The sequence below is a fragment of the Pongo pygmaeus genome, chromosome 8, assembly GCF_028885625.2.
Source record: "Pongo pygmaeus isolate AG05252 chromosome 8, NHGRI_mPonPyg2-v2.0_pri, whole genome shotgun sequence".
Classification (NCBI taxonomy): Eukaryota; Metazoa; Chordata; class Mammalia; order Primates; family Hominidae; genus Pongo; species Pongo pygmaeus.
This window is the reverse complement of record NC_072381.2, coordinates 68201955-68219653: the sequence shown is the minus strand read 5'-3', so window position 1 is coordinate 68219653 and position 17699 is coordinate 68201955. Positions and strand designations below refer to the sequence as shown.

At 42.0% G+C, this 17699-nt stretch overlaps 1 protein-coding gene across 2 annotated transcripts in view; it reads left to right on the top strand.

Moving 5' to 3' along the window:
* ADK (adenosine kinase) overlaps nucleotides 1-17699 on the top strand; it is a 570201-nt gene that overhangs the window by 251 nt on the left and 552251 nt on the right. The gene's annotated exons all lie outside the window — the stretch shown is intronic.

The window sequence follows — 17699 nt, the reverse complement described above, 5'->3', positions numbered from 1 at the left end:
GGCGCTGGGTGGTGTCTCTCACTGCCAGCTTGGGGCCAACACGCAGGACCTGCCCCTCGGGGAGCTGCCCGCTTGGCCGCGACCACTTGCCAGACATTCAGTTTGGCCGAGTCGCCGCCTGTCTGGTGCAGCTCCGGCTCCAGCAGCCCTTCGCCAGTCGTGGCCGGCAGGGGGGCCGAGCCGGCTGTCCGCGCCACCTGCGAGCAAGCCCAGGCCGGGCTGGTGCGACCCCGGAGGGCCGGACCGGAGCAGCATCTGTAAGCGGCCGCCTTCTCTTCCCGGGGGATGGCGGGAAGGAGGCTCGGTAACTGCTCTACTCTGGGGCAAAGTCAGAATTCTTGGGGATTTTTCGGAGTGTTGCAGAAGGGCACGCTGACCTTTTCGTACACATTCTGAAAGCCCGCACCTTTGAGGACCCTCTACCAGGGACCCAGACCTCTCCGAGGCTTTGCAGGGGCAGCATTTGGATGAATGGATAGGAAAGATTGATTTTTCTTTTTTATTTACACTTTTTGGCAGCAACGGGGACAGTGCTGCCCCTAACACCTGCCTCACGTGATTGATGTTGCAACTTTTACTTATGAAGAGTCATTTGTTAAAATATCCCTTCCTAATAAGTATAAAGTGAAGCAGGCAGTCTTTGATGATTTGGAAATGTTCGTTGAAAGGCAGCGATTTTTTTTTCCATCTTAAAATAGACATATCAAACTGATTTAAAACTACTGGGACACTCCTGATTAAACAGGACATGTCCCATTTCTTCCAGTATCACTCTTCTTCACCTCCAAAAGAAGGAATCACTCACAATTGAAAAGAAAAGGACACTTAGGGGCCTGGTGGTGTGTTCATGCTGCTTTGAATGGAGGGTGAACAAATCCTTGCCAGTGCCTTTAATGTATTCCTACTACCCTCAAAGGGTTAGTGTGCCTACCTTATACCAAGAACATAAACTTTAAAATAAAAACCCTCAGGATATTCTATTTTTATTTTAAATATTCCAACTATATGCAGAATAAAGAGCAAGGGCTTTTGAATCAGACCTACCTGAGTTCAAGGCATGTGCTTTCCCTACTCTGCCCTTTATTAGAGTATTTCCTTATAAGGCACCTCCTTCACCAAACTGGAAGACAGATGCAACTTTTCCCTACCATCCTACTGAACATATAACCGTTAGATTTCCTTAGATTTTTCCTTAATAAAAATAATTATATATAATGCTGATCCATTTTCACTGTGTTTTCCTATTTATTATCTTGTTGGACAGTTCTGTGATCAAAGGAAGGCAAGAATTATGCCTATTTTACAATTGAAGATATTGAAGCCCAAATAAAACAATTAGTACAGGAACAGAAATAAGAACTAGCTGAGCATGCTTTCTTATACCTGCAGTCCTGGTGCTTTGTGAGGCTGTGGTGAGAGCATTCCTTAGGCAACCAAAATTCACTTTATACAATATGAACTTAGTGCCACCTGTAGACATGAAGTTAAAAGATTAGACACTTGAGTACTGGGACAAATCTCTAATTTTGTGGGGAGACATTTTAGGATCGGCTATTATTACTTTTATTGTATTAATTTGCTTTCAGACTCAAAGTGTGATAATGCTTGAGTATTTACACTGAATTAATTTATGATGACTTGCTTGACAGTTAGGGGATTGCTACTGGTTTTGGTTAAGGAGAATGGGTTATAGAGACTTAGCATAATTTAATGTGCAGCATCAGTGGGAACAAAGAATGAGATATATTTGTAGATGTCAGGGAAAATATTTAGGAGATTTAGGGATTTGTGAGAATTTGGTCAGCTCTGGGACAATAATTCTCCACCAGGGGAAATTTTGCCCTCCAGGGGACATTTGGCATGGTCTAGAAAGATATTTTTGGCAGGGAGAGCTATTGGCACCTAGTGGATGGAATTCAGGGATGCTGCTAAACATCCTACATAGGACAACCCCCACGACAAAGAATTATCTGGCCAAATATGTCAACGGTGTTGAGGTTGAGAAATCTGTTCTAGAGGGAGCATCTGACAGGGCTAGTCTGCCTTTCTCAAATATCTATTATTTTTCTAGGCTTGGTTGCTTTTCAGCATATAACAGTTGCTTACAAAGAAAGAATCGGGCTCTAACATGTTTTCATGTGGGATTAGGGGAAAGAAGGGAACGTTAATTGAGTGCTAAACATTATACTATGTGCTCTATATATGTTATCTCTTTTAACCCTCCCAGTGACCTATGAAGTAGGAGCAATGATTCCTGTGTTACAGACGAGGTATTTTGTGATGAAAGAAGTGGAGAAACATTTTTGGGGACTGCTCCCTAGATGAAGGTGTTCCATGATGATCACTTATATTTAAGACAACTTAGTTTTCTTTTCTCTCCTTTGGAAATCTCATCCAAGTTCATTTCTTTAGCGATCGCCTCTTAAGAGGATACAGTGCCTTCCAAGGCTTGTTGAGCACATGCCAAGTCTTTTCCTTCAGTTTGTCTTTCAAGTACATGCTATTTCAGACATGGTGTTAAAAACTGGATATATATATAGAGAGAAAGAGGTAAGGCACAGGTACCATCCTCTTGGTGGGAAATAAGTGGGGTTTGGGAAAATGACACCTGAGCTTCTTAAAGATGACTAGGAGTTAACCAGTCATCTGTGACTGTAGGGTGTCTGTGAAGTAGGGTATCTGCCTTATAGGAAAGTTTGTTCGGTGGGAGAACTGGGAGAGAGCTGCCTCTGTTGGGGAAGTGCAGATAGTCTGACTGAAGCAGAGATGTATGGGGTCCAGGCTTTGTATTAGACACTCTCACATGTGTCCTTTCTATCTCTGTGCCTCTCAGTTCTCAGATCTTAATTTAATTTAATTTTATATATTTTTTGAGTTGGAGTCTCACTCTGGCGCACAGGTTGGAGTGCAGTGGCACCATCTCGGCTCACTGCAACCTCCGCCTCCTGGGTTCAAGCAATTCTGCTGCCTCCGCCTCCCAAGTAGCTGGGATTACAGGCGTGCACCACTGTGCCTGGCTAGTTTTTGTATTTTTAGTAGAGATGGGATTTTGCCATGTTGGCTAGGCTGGTCTTGAACTTCTGACCTCAAGCGATCCGCCTGCCTCAGCCTCCCAAAGTGTTGGAATTACAGGTGTGAGCCACCGTGCCCGGCCTTCCCAGACCTTAATTTTAGCTGTCTGCTGAGTATGTGCTTCTGAGTGACTTTCTGACATTTCGAAGTCATGTATACCAAACTAAATTATCTATTGTCCTGAATCTGTGCATTTTTCCATGTTTCCTGCATCTGTTAATGGCACCAGTAACCTCCTTTACTGCAAAGTTTGAGACCTAGATATTTGATTCATTTTACATCCACATTATAATGTCTTTCCTTTTCCATTCCTGCTGCCACAACTTACGTTTAGACTTTATCTTTTGCTTAGATTTTGTTTTGACTTCCTAAGCAGTCTCTTTAACTTCAGCCTCAAGTTCTGCCTACTTTTCTTTAGGCACAGCTCTACTTATTCATCACAGCAAATATTTGTAAACTCTGAAGTTGATGTTAGGAAACGTTGAATCCTGAAAGCCCACATCATTACTTCATCTGACATTAGCAATTAAGGATTATTAAGGATCATGACTTTTAATAGTACTAAAAAGGAAACAAACTACAGTTCTCTAATCAGCAAATACTGAGCTTTTCTCAAATATTGCTTCCTAACTATTTCACTTCCTGGACCCCTTTTATTATTTTCCTCTATCTCCTACCTCACTATGGACCCTGTGTTCTAAAATTAAACCTAGGAGCTGGGCATGGTGGCTCACACCTACAATCCAGCACTTTGGGAGGCCAAGGTGGGAGGTTTGCTTGAACCCAGAAGTTCGAGACCAGTCTGGGCAACAAAATGAGACCCTCGAATCTTTAAAAAAAAAACGAAACAAAAATTAGCTGGACATGGTGGCATATGCCTGTGGTCCCAGCTACACAGGAGGCTGAGGCAGGAGGATTCCTTGGCTTCCCAAAGTGCTGGGATTACACGTGTGAGCCACCACGCCTGGCCTTAATTAATCTTTATTGCATAGAGTGGCACTGATAACTTTCATTTTTCTAGACCCTGTATTTTTGTTTGTTTGTTTGTTTTTTTGAGACAGAGTCTCGCTCTGTCGCCCAGGCTGGAGTGCAGTGGCGCGGTCTGGGCTCACTGCAAGCTCCGCTTCCCGGGTTCATGCCATTCTCCTGCCTCAGCCTCTGAGTAGCTGGGACTACAGGCGCCCGCCATCACGCCCGGCCAATTTTTTGTATTTTTAGTAGAGACAGGGTTTCACCGTGTTAGCCAGGATGGTTTCGATCTCCTGACCTCGTGATCCACCCGCCTCGGCCTCCCAAAGTGTTGGATTACAGGCGTGAGCCACCGTGCCCGGCGACCCTATGCTTTTAATAATGCAGCCTAAAATTGAGCTTGGCTACTATTTTCTTTTTTCATCATGATAATCTACTATTGAAAGAGTTTGGTTATTTTTGGATGATATTGCATGCCTTTTACTTATATGCGCAAATTTAATCCTTTAAGATTAAGGCTTTGCGCTATGAAGGAATGGAAAACAAAAGTCCCCTGATGCACTTACTATGAATGCCTTAATAAGATCCTTTCCTGGGCAATATATACTAGTGCAGCGTGAGGGTGGTAGAGAGAGCCAGAGGAAAGCCTGCACGGATGGTTCTGGGTATCCAGGGACAAGCATGGAAGTGCTTGAAACTCAGGGAAAGTGGGAAGGGCCTTAGGAAAATGAGGGGCATTGAAGACTATGTTTCTTATTTTGGGTACAGGCCTAGACTGAATATTCAGCCTCAAATAAATCATGAGGCTGATGTGCTGCTTTTTTACCTGGAATATGTCTTTGCTTTACTTCCATCAATTAAAATCCTGGCCACAAGGGGTGGCTTATGCCTGTAATCCCAGCATTTTGGGAGGCCAAGGTGGGAGGATTGCTTGAGGCCAGGAGTTCTAGACTGGCCTGGGCAACTAGTGAGACCCTGTCTCTACAAAAATAAACTTAGTCAGGCATGGCAGCAGGTTCCTGTAGTCCCAACCACTCTGGAAGCTGAGGCACTGGCACTACTACATTCCAGCCTGGGTAACAGCAAGACCCTGTCTCAAAAAAAGAAAACAAAATATCTTTCCTGTGTCCAAAGTGTTTACAGTTAGGTGGGGGAAAAAAAGTCAAAATTTTAAAGAGCATTCTGGTCAGAATGGATCCCAGTAGAGCAGTGGTTAAGAGCATGGTCTCTGGCATCAGCTATCTGGTTTGACCCTTGATCCTTACTAACTAGTGATCTCGGGAAGATTGGCTACTTGCCCCATACCTCTCTTTTCTCACCTGTAAAATGGGTATAGTAATAGTACGAACCTCATAAGGATGTTGAGAGGGAAATGCAGCAATTAAAAATTTAAAAAGGAAAGGAAAAGATATAGATATACTCAAGAACAAGATAAACATCTCCAGGGACCAAGAACAGAAAAGAAACATGCAGTTAGACTCTGGGTTCAGGAGCTGGTAGAAATAACATGTAGGGGACCTGGGGTCAGATACTCTGTATGAAACTGAAGCTGGGCTGAGACTGGATGAAAGAAGGCTGAAAACATCTGCTCTTGGCTGTTGCTTTAAAAAGCTGTGGACCTGGAGTGAAGATACAGAAGTGGCTGAGCTGCCAGATGGCTCAGAGTCAGGAACTGTGGTTTCCCCACTATCAGCTAGTACAAGAGCACCAAGCTTGGAGGTCATGGACTCTGGAAGAGGGGTGGCCTATCACAGAACCCCCGGGAAAAGAGGGAAAGTCTGAGCCTATAAACACACGAGGAAGACCATTACTTAGAAAATTAACACAATTACCAAGAGATAAATTCACAAAAAATCTGATGGAAATATGGGTAATTTCAAAACAATTGTTAAGTATTTTAAAGATCCTTAAAAAAGATAAAAGAAATAATGGTCATAAAAAAACATGAATCAAAAATAGGTAGATATGAAATAGATGGTTATATTAAAGAAAAATGGAATTATTGAAATTAAAAAAAAATAGGTCAGTTAAACTCTAGACCAGACAAATTTGAAGGGAAAATTAATGAATTGGAAGAAAGTACCCAGATGTATCACAGAGAAATAAATAGGAATTAACAAATATGAGCTGGGCGTGATGGCTCATGCCTGTAATCCCAGCAGTTTGGGAGGCCAAGGCGGGCAGATCACCTGAGGTTGGGAGTTTGAGACCAGCCTGACCAACATGGAGAAACTCCATCTTTACTAAAAAAAAAAAAATACAAAATTAGCTGGATGTGGTGGTCCATGCCTATAATCCCAGCTACTCAGGAGGCTGGGGCAAGAGAATCTCTTGAACCCGGGATGCGGAGGTTGGGGTGAGCCGAGATCGTGCCATTGCATTCCAGCCTGGGCAACAGCGCAACTCCATAAATTGAGAGGCACCAACTTACATCTAACTGGGAGTTCCAAAAAGAGGAAACAATGTGAATGGTGGAGAAGCCGGGTTGGAAGAGTTGATAGCTGAGAATTTACCAAAAGTTAAGAAAGACCAGTTCTCAGCTTGAAAGGGCATTATATATATCTAGTAAGATGGAAACAAAAATATAAACTAAAACTACAGAGATTTTCTTGCTAATTGTATTAATGTATCTATTATAGAAAGACTGTGAAAATTTAGACACTCCAAATTTAATAGTGGGCATCTTTAGGTGGAAGAATTATGAGGTTTAAAAAAAAAAATCTTGTATTTTCCAATGTTTCTACACTGAACATATTAGGAATCTTGCTTTTAAGTTGGAGAAACTTGAAGTACACTGAATATATAAGTGGCCAACTGCTGAGTGGCTAAATATCACCTTTACAGAATGGACCTCTGGGATACCAAATACATCTGAAACTTGGTAACATAATTTTTATGACTTTATTGTAGCCTATAATCTTTTAAGCTATATTTCTGAAATCCCAAAGCTCTGGAAGCTGGAAGTTTTTTAAAAAGTTTGAGATGAATTAATTTGGCAGCAAAATTTGAACTGATGTAAAGGTGTCAGTAGTATTTATTTGTCTGACACAAATGTATATGCTTTGTATGGAAATATTAGGCTGTTAATGACATGCCACATGAATTCCTCCTGAGTGTTCTACAGAATATATAGTGCAGTGTTACCTTCCTAAAATCCATAAAATTCTGAATTCCAAAACATACCCTGCCCCAAGGATTTAAGAAAGGGATTGTGGACTTTTATTACTTATTTATAGTTTACTTTTAAAAGTTGGCTACTATGCAGGAACAATAATTTCTTATCAGAGTTAGTTCCTAGATTTTTTTCTCTAGTCACTGTTCTGCACTTCTGTGATACTAAGTAGATGCTCATTTCAAAGATACTTTTTGGCTAGCTCTACTGTAATACCAGTACAGTTGATGTCACTGAGTTTTTAGGCTTTTCTTCCTCTCCAGTAGTAACTGAAAAGACAGACTTCTCTTCAACTTTTGGACTTGAAGATTTGGAAGGCTATTTTACAAAATGGTCTCACAAACTGAAGTTTCACATACTGCTTGAAGAAGATACGTTCTGATGATTTTTCAAAGCAGATTTAGAGTTGTTGCTCTCATTTATGTGTATTATTTCTGATGTTGTTTGTACTTTTGGCTTCGTACCATTTCTTTAAAAATTTGGTTCATAAACTTCAGATCTAGAAGCAATGTGATTAGCCTTTGATGTAAGAACATCTGAGTTTCTATTTGCATTTTTACTTTCATTGCATGCATGCTGACTTTAGTATTTTCTTTACAATTTAGAAGATACATATGTATAGCAATTATGTAAGAAATTCTTGCATTCTGTAAGCACAACAGTTTGGTTACTGTATTAACATGGTCTTACCATTTTGTCAGCAAGCCACATTTGGTTAGTAGTGAGTCCTGCTATTTTACTATGTTACCTGCAAACAGGATTGCAGATGTGAAGGTAGCCTGTGTGATCATTGGTCACTCACTGAATTAGGGATTATCAGAAATTATATTGAAGTAGTCACTTGGCTACTTGCCTTCTACATGCTTAGGCTAGACTTTGGTTCATACTTAGAACCATTTTGAAGTCTCTGGCTCAGTTGACTCAACCTAACTGGAAAGTCCATCTAATTTTTTTCTTTTTTTTTGAGATGGAGTCTTGCTCTGTCACCCAGGCTGTAGTGCGGTGGCACGATCTCAGCTCACTGCAACCTCCGCCTCCTGGGTTCAAGCAACTCTTCTGCCTCAGCCTCCCGAGCAGCTGGGATTACAGGCATGCACCACCACGCCCAGCTACTTTTTGTATTTTTAGTAGAGACAGGGTTTCACAATGTTGGCCAGGCTGGTCTCAAATGCCTGACCTCAGGTGATCCACCTGCCTTGGCCTCCCAACATGCTGGGATTACAGGTGTGAGCCACAGCACCTGGCCTAAAGTCCATCTAAATATGACTCAATCTAGGAGTTCACTGCTTGTCTCTGTTGTCCTTTAGATTCAATTTATCTCTCACATAGGCCATTTCAGTGTAACAAGATGGCAGTTCTCAACTCCAAGCCAAAATCTCATGAGTCCAAAGGAAGAGAGTTTTTCTATATCCTTGTATCAGTTTTGAGAGAAATTTGGTTCTGCCTGTGTTACACACTACCTTGAACCAGTTGAGGTAGGAGGTGGGACTCAACTCTGGAGGTGGGGCTCAGACACTGGACCAAATTTAGGACTAGCTAAAACAGGGACAGAGTGGAATCAGCTTTCCGTAAGTCACTCCTACTAATGTGCCATGTCAGTTTACCATTGCCACGGCAACACCCAGAAGTTAGCGTCCCTTTTCATGACAGTGTCTGGAAGTTACCACCCTTTTCCTAGAGATTTCTACATAATCTGCCTCTTAATTTGTATATAATTAAAATTGGGTATAAATATGATCACAGAACTGCTTCTGAGCTGCTACTCTGGGCATACTGCCTATGGGGTAGCCCTGCTCTGCAAGGGGCAGTACCTCTGCTGATGCTTTACACTGCTGCTTCAATAAAAGTTGCTAACACACCACTGGCTGACCCTTGAATTTTTTCCTGGATGAAGCCAAGCACCGTCCTGGGCTAAGCCCCAGTTCTGGGGCTTACCTGCCCTGCATTACAATCACTGTATCAGAGGTGGAGATTTGGGCTGGCCTTGGATACATTCTCACTGTCTGCCCATCTGTTGTGTGTGTGCATGCAGGTAGGGGTGTGTGTGTGTGTGTGTGTGTGTGTGTGTGTGTGTGTGTGTGTGTGTGTAGGTAGTACTAGGTATATGGGGAGCCAGTGAGTGTAGGCATTGTTCGTATAAGGGGGGAAATGGATGGGTGTTGAGGGGTACACTGTAATCAACAACTCCGACAGGACCTTGTAGAGTGAGGGAGGTAGTGTCATTCCCTCAGCAAGAGAAAAATCCATTTTAGCATGTACAATATTTATTAAAACAACCTTCTTTTTCTCCCCTTCCAAAAAACCCGACAACCTCAGTCTTCAAAGTCTAGCCAAATTCTCTCTTCTCTATAAAACTTTTCTACTCACCAAACCTAGAAATGGTTTCTCCTCTGACTGTTTGTACTTCATACTTTGCATTATTGCAATGTACAGTATGTGCATGTTTTATCTCACCTATTGCTACTTGAAGTTGGGAAACTAGTTGAATAACTCCTAGTGCCTCATAACTGATCACTTCATTGCAATATAACAGGCTCTGAATTTCTGTTGAATCAAGGAATTCCTATTTATTTTTTTGAGATGAAGTCTCGCTCTACTGCCCAGACTGGAGTTCAGTGGCATGATCTTGGCTCACTGCAACGTTCACCTCCCGGGTTCAAGCAATTCTCCTGCCTCAGCCTCCCGAGTAGCTGGGACTACAAGTGCACACCACCACACCTGGCTAAATTTGTGTGTGTGTGTGTGTGTTTTTAGTAGAGATGGGGTTTCACTGTGTTAGCCAGTATGGTCTTGATCTCCTGATCTCGTGATCCACCTGCCTCAACCTCCCAAAGTGCTGGGATTACAGGCGTGAGTCACCGCACCTGGCCTATTTATTTTAAAATTTTAATTAATTTTTTTTCTTTTTAGAGACAGGGTTTCACTATGTTGCCCATGCTGGTCTTGCTCATGCCTGTCTTGAACTCCTGGCCCCAAGTGATCTTCCCTCTCAGCCCCCCAAAGTGCTGGGATTACAGGTGTGAGCAACCATTCCTGGCAGAATCAGGGAATTCTTAACTCTTTTTTTTTGTTTTTTTGAGATGAAGGGGTCTTGCTGTGTTGCCTAGGCTGGAGTGCAGTGGTACAATCATGGCTTACTGCAGCTTCGACCTCCCAGGCTCAAGCGATCCTCCTATCTCAGCCTCCAGAGTAGCTGGAACTACAGGGATGCACCACTGTGCCCAGCTAATTAAAGAAAAAATTTTCTTTTGTAGAAACAGGGTCTCACTCTATTGCTCAGGCTGGTCTTGAACTCCTGAACTCAAGCAGTCCTCCTGCCTCGGCCTCCTAAAGTGCTAGGATTACAAGCATGAGCTGCATGCCTGGCCTCTTAACCCTTTAAAGATTTTTTTGTTTGTTTTTTTAGACAGAGTTTCACTCTTGTTGACCAGGCTGGAGTGTAGTGGCGCGATCTTGGCTCACTGCAACCCCTGCCTTCCGGTTTCAAGCAATTCTCCTGCCTCAGCCTCCTGAGTACCTGGGATTACAGGTGCCCACCACCACACCCGGCTAAATTTTGTATTTTTAGTAGAGACAGGGTTTCACCATGTTGGCCAGGCTGGTCTCGAACCCCAGACCTTGTGATCCCCCCGCCTTGGCCTCCCAAAGTGCTGGGATTACAGGCGTGAGGCACTGCGCCCAGCTGCTTGTAGCATTTAATGGTGCAAAATGGATTCGTGTATTGCCTATAAATTCTTACCAATAATGGGAGTTGATGGAGAGAACTATTACCTGAAAATACTTCACGATTCTTTGGCCTTTCATTTTTTTGTTAAATGGAGTGAGCTTGTGTACAAAATCAACCTGATACTAAAGGATAAGAAAGGTACTCCTGATTGCATTTCTTTTCTTTTTTTTTTTTTTTTTGTGAGACAGAGTCTCACTGTGTTGCCCAGGCTGGAGTGCAGTGGCATGATCTCACCTCACTGCAACCTCCATCTCCTGGGTTCAAGCAATTCTCCTGCCTCAGCCTCCTGAGTAGCTGGGATTACAGTCATGCGCCACCATGCCCAGCTCATTTTTGTATTTTTGTGTTTTTAGTTTTCACCATGTTGGCCAGGCTGGTCTTGAACTCCTGACCTCAAGTGATCTGCCTGGCTTGGCCTCCCAAAGTTCTGGGATTACAGGCGTGAGCCACCACGCCCAGCCTCAGTTTGCGTTTCTGTTCTTTCTGGTGACCATAGTGAGCTCGATTATAATAGCCATTTATTATATTTGTCTATGGGGAAAAATTCCCTCAGATTAAATACACTTTTTCTACGTGAACAGTAACATTTTCTTTCTTTTTTTTTTTTTTGAGACGAGTCTTGCTCTGTCACCCAGGCTGGAGTGCAGTGGCACAATCTCGGCTCACTGCAACCTCCACCTTCCAGGTTCAAGCGATTCTCCTGCCTCAGCCTCTGAGTAGCTGGGACTACAGGTGCCTGCCACCACACCTGGCTAATTTTTTGTATTTTTAGTAGAGATGGGGTTTCACCATGTTAGCCAGGATGGTCTCGATCTCCTGACCTCGTGATCCACCCGCCTCGGCCTCCCAAAGTGTTGGGATTACAGGCGCGAGCCACTGTGCCCGGCCAACAGTAACCTTTTCTTAAGGTCCTGTGGTTGATGTCTTCACTCATTCTTTCTTCTTTTAATATAGTAGAATTGCGTATTTTGGGGAGGAATAGAGTTTCTGAAAGAGTGAATGTACAAAGAAGATCCCAGTGACCTGTTAGAATGATGAATCTCTTTTCTCTGGGTTAGCAAGCCCTTAATTAGTAAGGCTGTTTGCAGTGTAATTAGAACTGCACAAGCATGGAAGGTCAGTAATACTGTTCAGAATTTCATAATGTACTGTGTAACATAACGTACTGTGAAACGAATCCATAATACCACAAAATTTTTTTTTAAAGAAGTTTGTCTCTATTGACTCATCTAGGAGGGGTCACTTAAAAACAAAATAGAGCAAAAAAATCAAATTCAGATGTCTTAGGTTTTCTCAAATTCCTTTAATCTTGATATAGCAAAAGAAACTGTTTCCTTCTCAGCCCTAGAATGGCAGTCTGAAAAATTATCTAAGTTTTTGAGGAAACAAATTGAAATACAAGAAAATTATTTCCTTTACAAATAAACAGTTCTCATGTTTGTCTTTGAACTTAACCACATAGAGATTTAAACAGTTTGTTGTTTTATAGGCTTGACTGAGGAAGTCTTCTCCGAAAATAGAATTTTTTAAAATAGTTTTTTCTCAGCCCAGCTGAGACCTTAGTTATCATTTTTAGTTCTTAGTTTTGTTGAAGATTGAAGCCATTGAGCCGTAGAAGTGATGCAGATTTATGCTGTTGGCTATATCTGTTCTCACCCACTCAGGATGAATTGATTATACTACATTTTATCATGGGATAGCATGTTGATGCATATAAAACATAGTGATGAAATTCTACTTTGTCTTGTTTTACTTATTGCTTGTTGATCCAAATGTATTAAGTTTGATTGTTTAGGTTTGAGATATTATAATAAAACTTGGTTACATTATTAAATTCAGTACATAGTATAAAATGTTTATTAAAAATAGTATTTTAGGCTGGGTATGTTGGCTCATGCCTGTAATCCCAGCACTTTGGGAGGCTGAGGCAGGCAGATCACTTGAGGTCAGGAGTTCGAGACCAGCCTGGCCAACATGGTGAAACCCTGTCTCTACTAAAAATACAAAAATTAGCCGGGCATGGTGGTGGGCGCCTGTAATCCCAGCTACTTGGGAGGCTGAGGCAGGATAATTGCTTGAACCTGGGAGGCAGAAGTTGTAGTGAGCCCAGATTGCTCCACTGCACCACAGCCTGGGCGACAGAGTGAGACTCCATCTTAAAAAAAAATAATATTTTATTTTATTTTTTAAAAAGGAAAAATTTGTCCTTTTTTTTGGGGGGGGCGTGTAGGCTCTTCTCTACATAATACATTGACTTCCTTAGGGGTATTCATCTCTGTGTTTGAATATCCTAAGGGTGTTCTGTAGAGAAATATATACATTTCTAGACTTACACTCATAGATTCTTATCTTTGCCTAGTTTCCTCGGGAGGACAAGAATCTCTTCTTTAGCACTATTTCCCCCATATTTGTGTAGCATTCCTACATTTTTCAAATGTAAAAAACACCACATCAGAGACCTTTGACCTCAGTTCTCTGTGAAGTTTCAATAAACTCCATTCCTGAGAAGACGTGTTAGTTTCTTGTAGATATCAAGTCAGACTCAGAGATCTTTAAATGTTTTCTTTGTTGGCCAAGATGTTGATTCTTTACTCTCATAAAACAGGTTAAAGCAGGCTCTCTCAGCCTTTCCCTTTGAGAAACTACTTTTGTATTTCCAAAGACTGCTTGGGAATGCTGGTGGGAGTTGGGATAGGAGCAGTGGAGGGAGGAGATGCCTAAGAGTGCCTATTCCCAGGTAGAGTTGGAAATGTTCCCTCCTAGAGCTGAGATTTCCTGCAAGACATCAAGTTGGGGTGTGAAAGCAGCAGCAGATTTCAGTATCAGCCAGATGTGGCTTTGAAATGGTGGTTCACAGTTTCTTGTGATTTTTGAAAACTCTGAACATATTTTAGACTTTTTAGATTATTAGTGCTTGATGAGGTACTTAAAATCAGAGTCTAATATTTAGGTTGTACAGTTGAGGGTATTAAAGCCCAGAGAGGCTAGGTGGTATCAGTAAGGTAACACAGTAAGTTACAGCTACTAAGTATCCAAGGTGAGATTTGATCCTGAGTCTTAGAACTTACCGTTGCTCTAGGCTCTGGAACAAGAAATGAAGCATCAATTTCCTGGGGAGCTTTTTTTTTTTTAATTAAATTTAATTTTTTAAAGATAAGAATAACATATTTGAAGAAAATGTCAAGTACTTTCACTTACATTTTCTTATTGATCTCCACAAGAAGACAACCAGGCAATCTGTCTTTAGCTGAGGAAACAGACCCCCAAGAGGTTAAGAGTCCCTAAGTAGTAAACATTCATCTCAAGTTCAGGACCTCTGACTCATGCGTCTTGCTGTTTATATTATGTATGAAGATAGAAATTGAGAAGTTGTCAAAGTAAATTCTGTATGTGCTAGATAAGCACACTGTTTAAAGAAATTCTGTGGCAATTGTCAATTGTGTTTTATAATCTTGTCTAGACTTGTGTCTCTCAAGTTTTCTTATTCACACATTTGTAGTTTTATCCCCCCCAAAATAATTATTCTCTTGTGGGATCTACTTAGTGGTATGGTTTGCAAATGGATTAACTCATTGAACTGGAATTTTTAGTAGATTATATTTTCTTTTTTCTCTTGTTTTTTTGAGACAGAGTCGCTCTGTTGCCCAGGCTGGAGTGCAGTGGCCTCCTGGGTACACCTCCACTTCCTGGGTTCAAGTGATTCTCCTGACTCAGCCTCTCAAGTAGCTAGGATTACAGGCATGCGCCACCACACCCAGTGAATTTTTGTATTTTTAGTAGAGACGGGGTTTCACTGTGTTGGCCAGGCTGGTCTTGACGTTCCAACCTTAGGTGATCTGCCCGCCTCAGCCTCCCGAAGTGCTGGGATTACAGGCATGAGCCACCGCGCCCGGCCAGTAGATTGTATTCTCTAATCAAAACTTTAGACAAACCAATTTTGCTTGTGTTTAATTAAAATGTTCTAGTTAAGAACAATTTATTAGTACTATTTTTTGAGATGGGGTCTTACTTGGTTGCAGAGGCTGTAGTGCAGTTGAACGATCTTAGCTCACTGTAACATTCGCCTCCGGGCTCAAGCCATCCTCCCACTGCAGCCTCCCAAGTAGCTGGGACCACAGGCTTGTGCCACCACGCCCGACTAATTTTGGTATTTTTTAAAGAGATGAGGTTTTGCCATGTCACCCAGGCTGGTCTGAAACTCCTGGCATCAAGTGTTCTGCTCACGTTGGCTACTCAGGAGGCTGAGGTAGGAGAATCGCTTGAACTTGGAAGGTGGAAGTTGCAATAAGCCGAGATTGCGCCACTGCACTCCAGCCTGGGTGACAAAGTGAGACTCCATCTCAAAAAAAAAAAGAAATGGTTAAAATAGGAAAAGTCTCAGTTCCTCTTAGCTATTTCTGACTGCTACATGACTTCCATGAAGCTTTTTAAGCTTTCACTCAGTTCTGAGGTGTGTATATGAGCTTGTGAGGAACTTCTGGTTACAAACTGTAATACCTATTGGCTTTTAGCATGGTGCAAGGAAAAGAGCTTTAGATTAGGGATAAGGACACCTGAGTCCTATTAAGGTCTCTGTCTAGATTTGTGAATGCACCTGTGAAGTGAGTTGTATAGACTAAAATATTTTCCAGACTACATGAGCCTTTTTGAGTATTGCACAAGTGGTATTTTATAAACGAGAAATAGAATAAAAAATATTGTGCATTGAGTGCCTAAGAGGTAAGTATTGCTCTGTGAATCATTGTTTCAGTTATATGTATAGGGTACTGGGTTACAATGTAAAAAATGTATTTTTAATTAAAAAAATATAAATGTAGAAAAATATAATAGAGATGAGGTTTCACTATGTTGCCCAGGCTGGTCTTGAACTCCTAAGCTCAAGTGATCCTCCCGCCTCAGCCTCCCAAAATGTTAGGATTACAGGCGTGAGCCACTGCGTCTGGCCAAAAAGTGTATTTTTTACACAGTTTGGTTTTCTATTCCAAAATTTGGTGGCTTAAAATAACTACTTTATTAGATGTCATGATTTTTGGATTAGGAATTCAGACACAGCTTGGCCTGTTGATTCTGTTCTATATGGTGAATAAGATCACTTGGAGGTGTTTAGCTGACAACAGGTCTGGTCTGGAGAGTCCATCTTATCTTTATTCACTCACCTTATATCCCTTAGGGTAACTGGAGGCTTGGCTCAACTGGGCTTCTCTTAGTGTAGTTTGAGATCCTCTCTGTGGTTTCTTCAGCTGGGTAGTTGGACTTCTCACGTGGCAGCTCCAAGAGACCAAAGCAGGAGCTGGCAGCCCTCTCAAAGGCTAGCTTAGAATCTGGCATAGCATCACTTTCACTATACACTATTGGTCAGAGGAGTTCCAGGCTAGCCCAGATTTGAGAGAAGGGAACATAGACTTCTTGACTCTAAGATATTGTTCCCATTTTAAGTCTGCCACAATTATGTAAAATAATTTCGAAAAACATGACTGAATTATATATCCAAGCTTTTAATTCTGTTATTGCCCTTTGAAGGATGATCACTTTTAAAGTGTTTTTTCCTCCATTGGGAAATTTGTCTGCTTTTGGTAAATTTTCATAGTTCAATTTGAATATGTATATTATTTTTCCATGGAATACTGAGGGTTTTATGCTTTTGAAGAAATGATTTAAAGTTTAAAATATCTTTCTCTACATTGATCCGCTGGTTTTAATTCTTTGAATAGCACTTACGATCATTTGATGCTGTTCTTGTTTGTTACTTGATTATTCATCTTTCTCTCCTTAGAATGTAAGTTCTAAAAGGGCAGCACATGTTCTTGATCTTTCCAAATCTCTAGTGTCTCCTGTAGTAGAACAGATGCTCGATAAATATTTGTTGAGTTAATGAATGAACAATTTAAAAGATTGTGAGCTGGGTGCGCTGGCTTATGCCTGTAATCCCAGCACTTTGGGAGGCCGAGGCGGGCAGATCATGAGGTCAGGAGATTGAGACCATCCTGTCTAACATAGTGAAACCCCATCTCTACTAAAAATACTAAAAAATTAGCCGGGCATGGTGGCACGTGCCTGTAGTTCCAGCTACTTGGGAGGCTGAGGCAGGAGAATGGCATGAACCCGGGAGGCGGAGCTTGCAGTGAGCCAAGATCGCGCCACTGCACTTCAGCCTGGGCGACAGAGCAAGACTATCTCAAAAAAAAAAAAAAAAAAAAAAAAAAAAGATTGTTAAGTGTCATAGATTAGATCTACGTTGAAATGTTAAAATTAAGGAAAATCTTTTTTTAGATGGAGTCTCTCTGTGTCGCCCAGGCTGTAGTGCAGTGGCATGACCTCGGCCCACTGCAACCTCCACCTCCCGGGTTCAAGCGATTCTCCTGCATCAACCTCCTGAGTAGCTGGAATTACAGCTGGGATGTGCCACCACACCCGGTTAATTTTTGTATTTTTAGTAGAGATGGGGTTTCTCCATGTTGGTCAGGCTGGTCTCGAACTCCTGACCTCGTGATCCGCCCACCGTGCCCTTCCAAACTGCTGTGATTACAGACGTGAGCCACCGTGACTGGCCAAAATAAGGAAAATCTTGTAGATAGAAAATATAGGACCGGTGTGGTGGCTCATGCCTGTAATCCCAGCACTTTGAGAGGCTGAGGCAGGTGGATCCCTTGAGCTCAGGAGTTTGATACCAGCCTGGGCAACATCGTGAGACCACATCTCTACCAAAAAATTAGCTGGGCATGGTGGCGTGCATCTGTGGTCCCAGCTACTCAGGAAGCT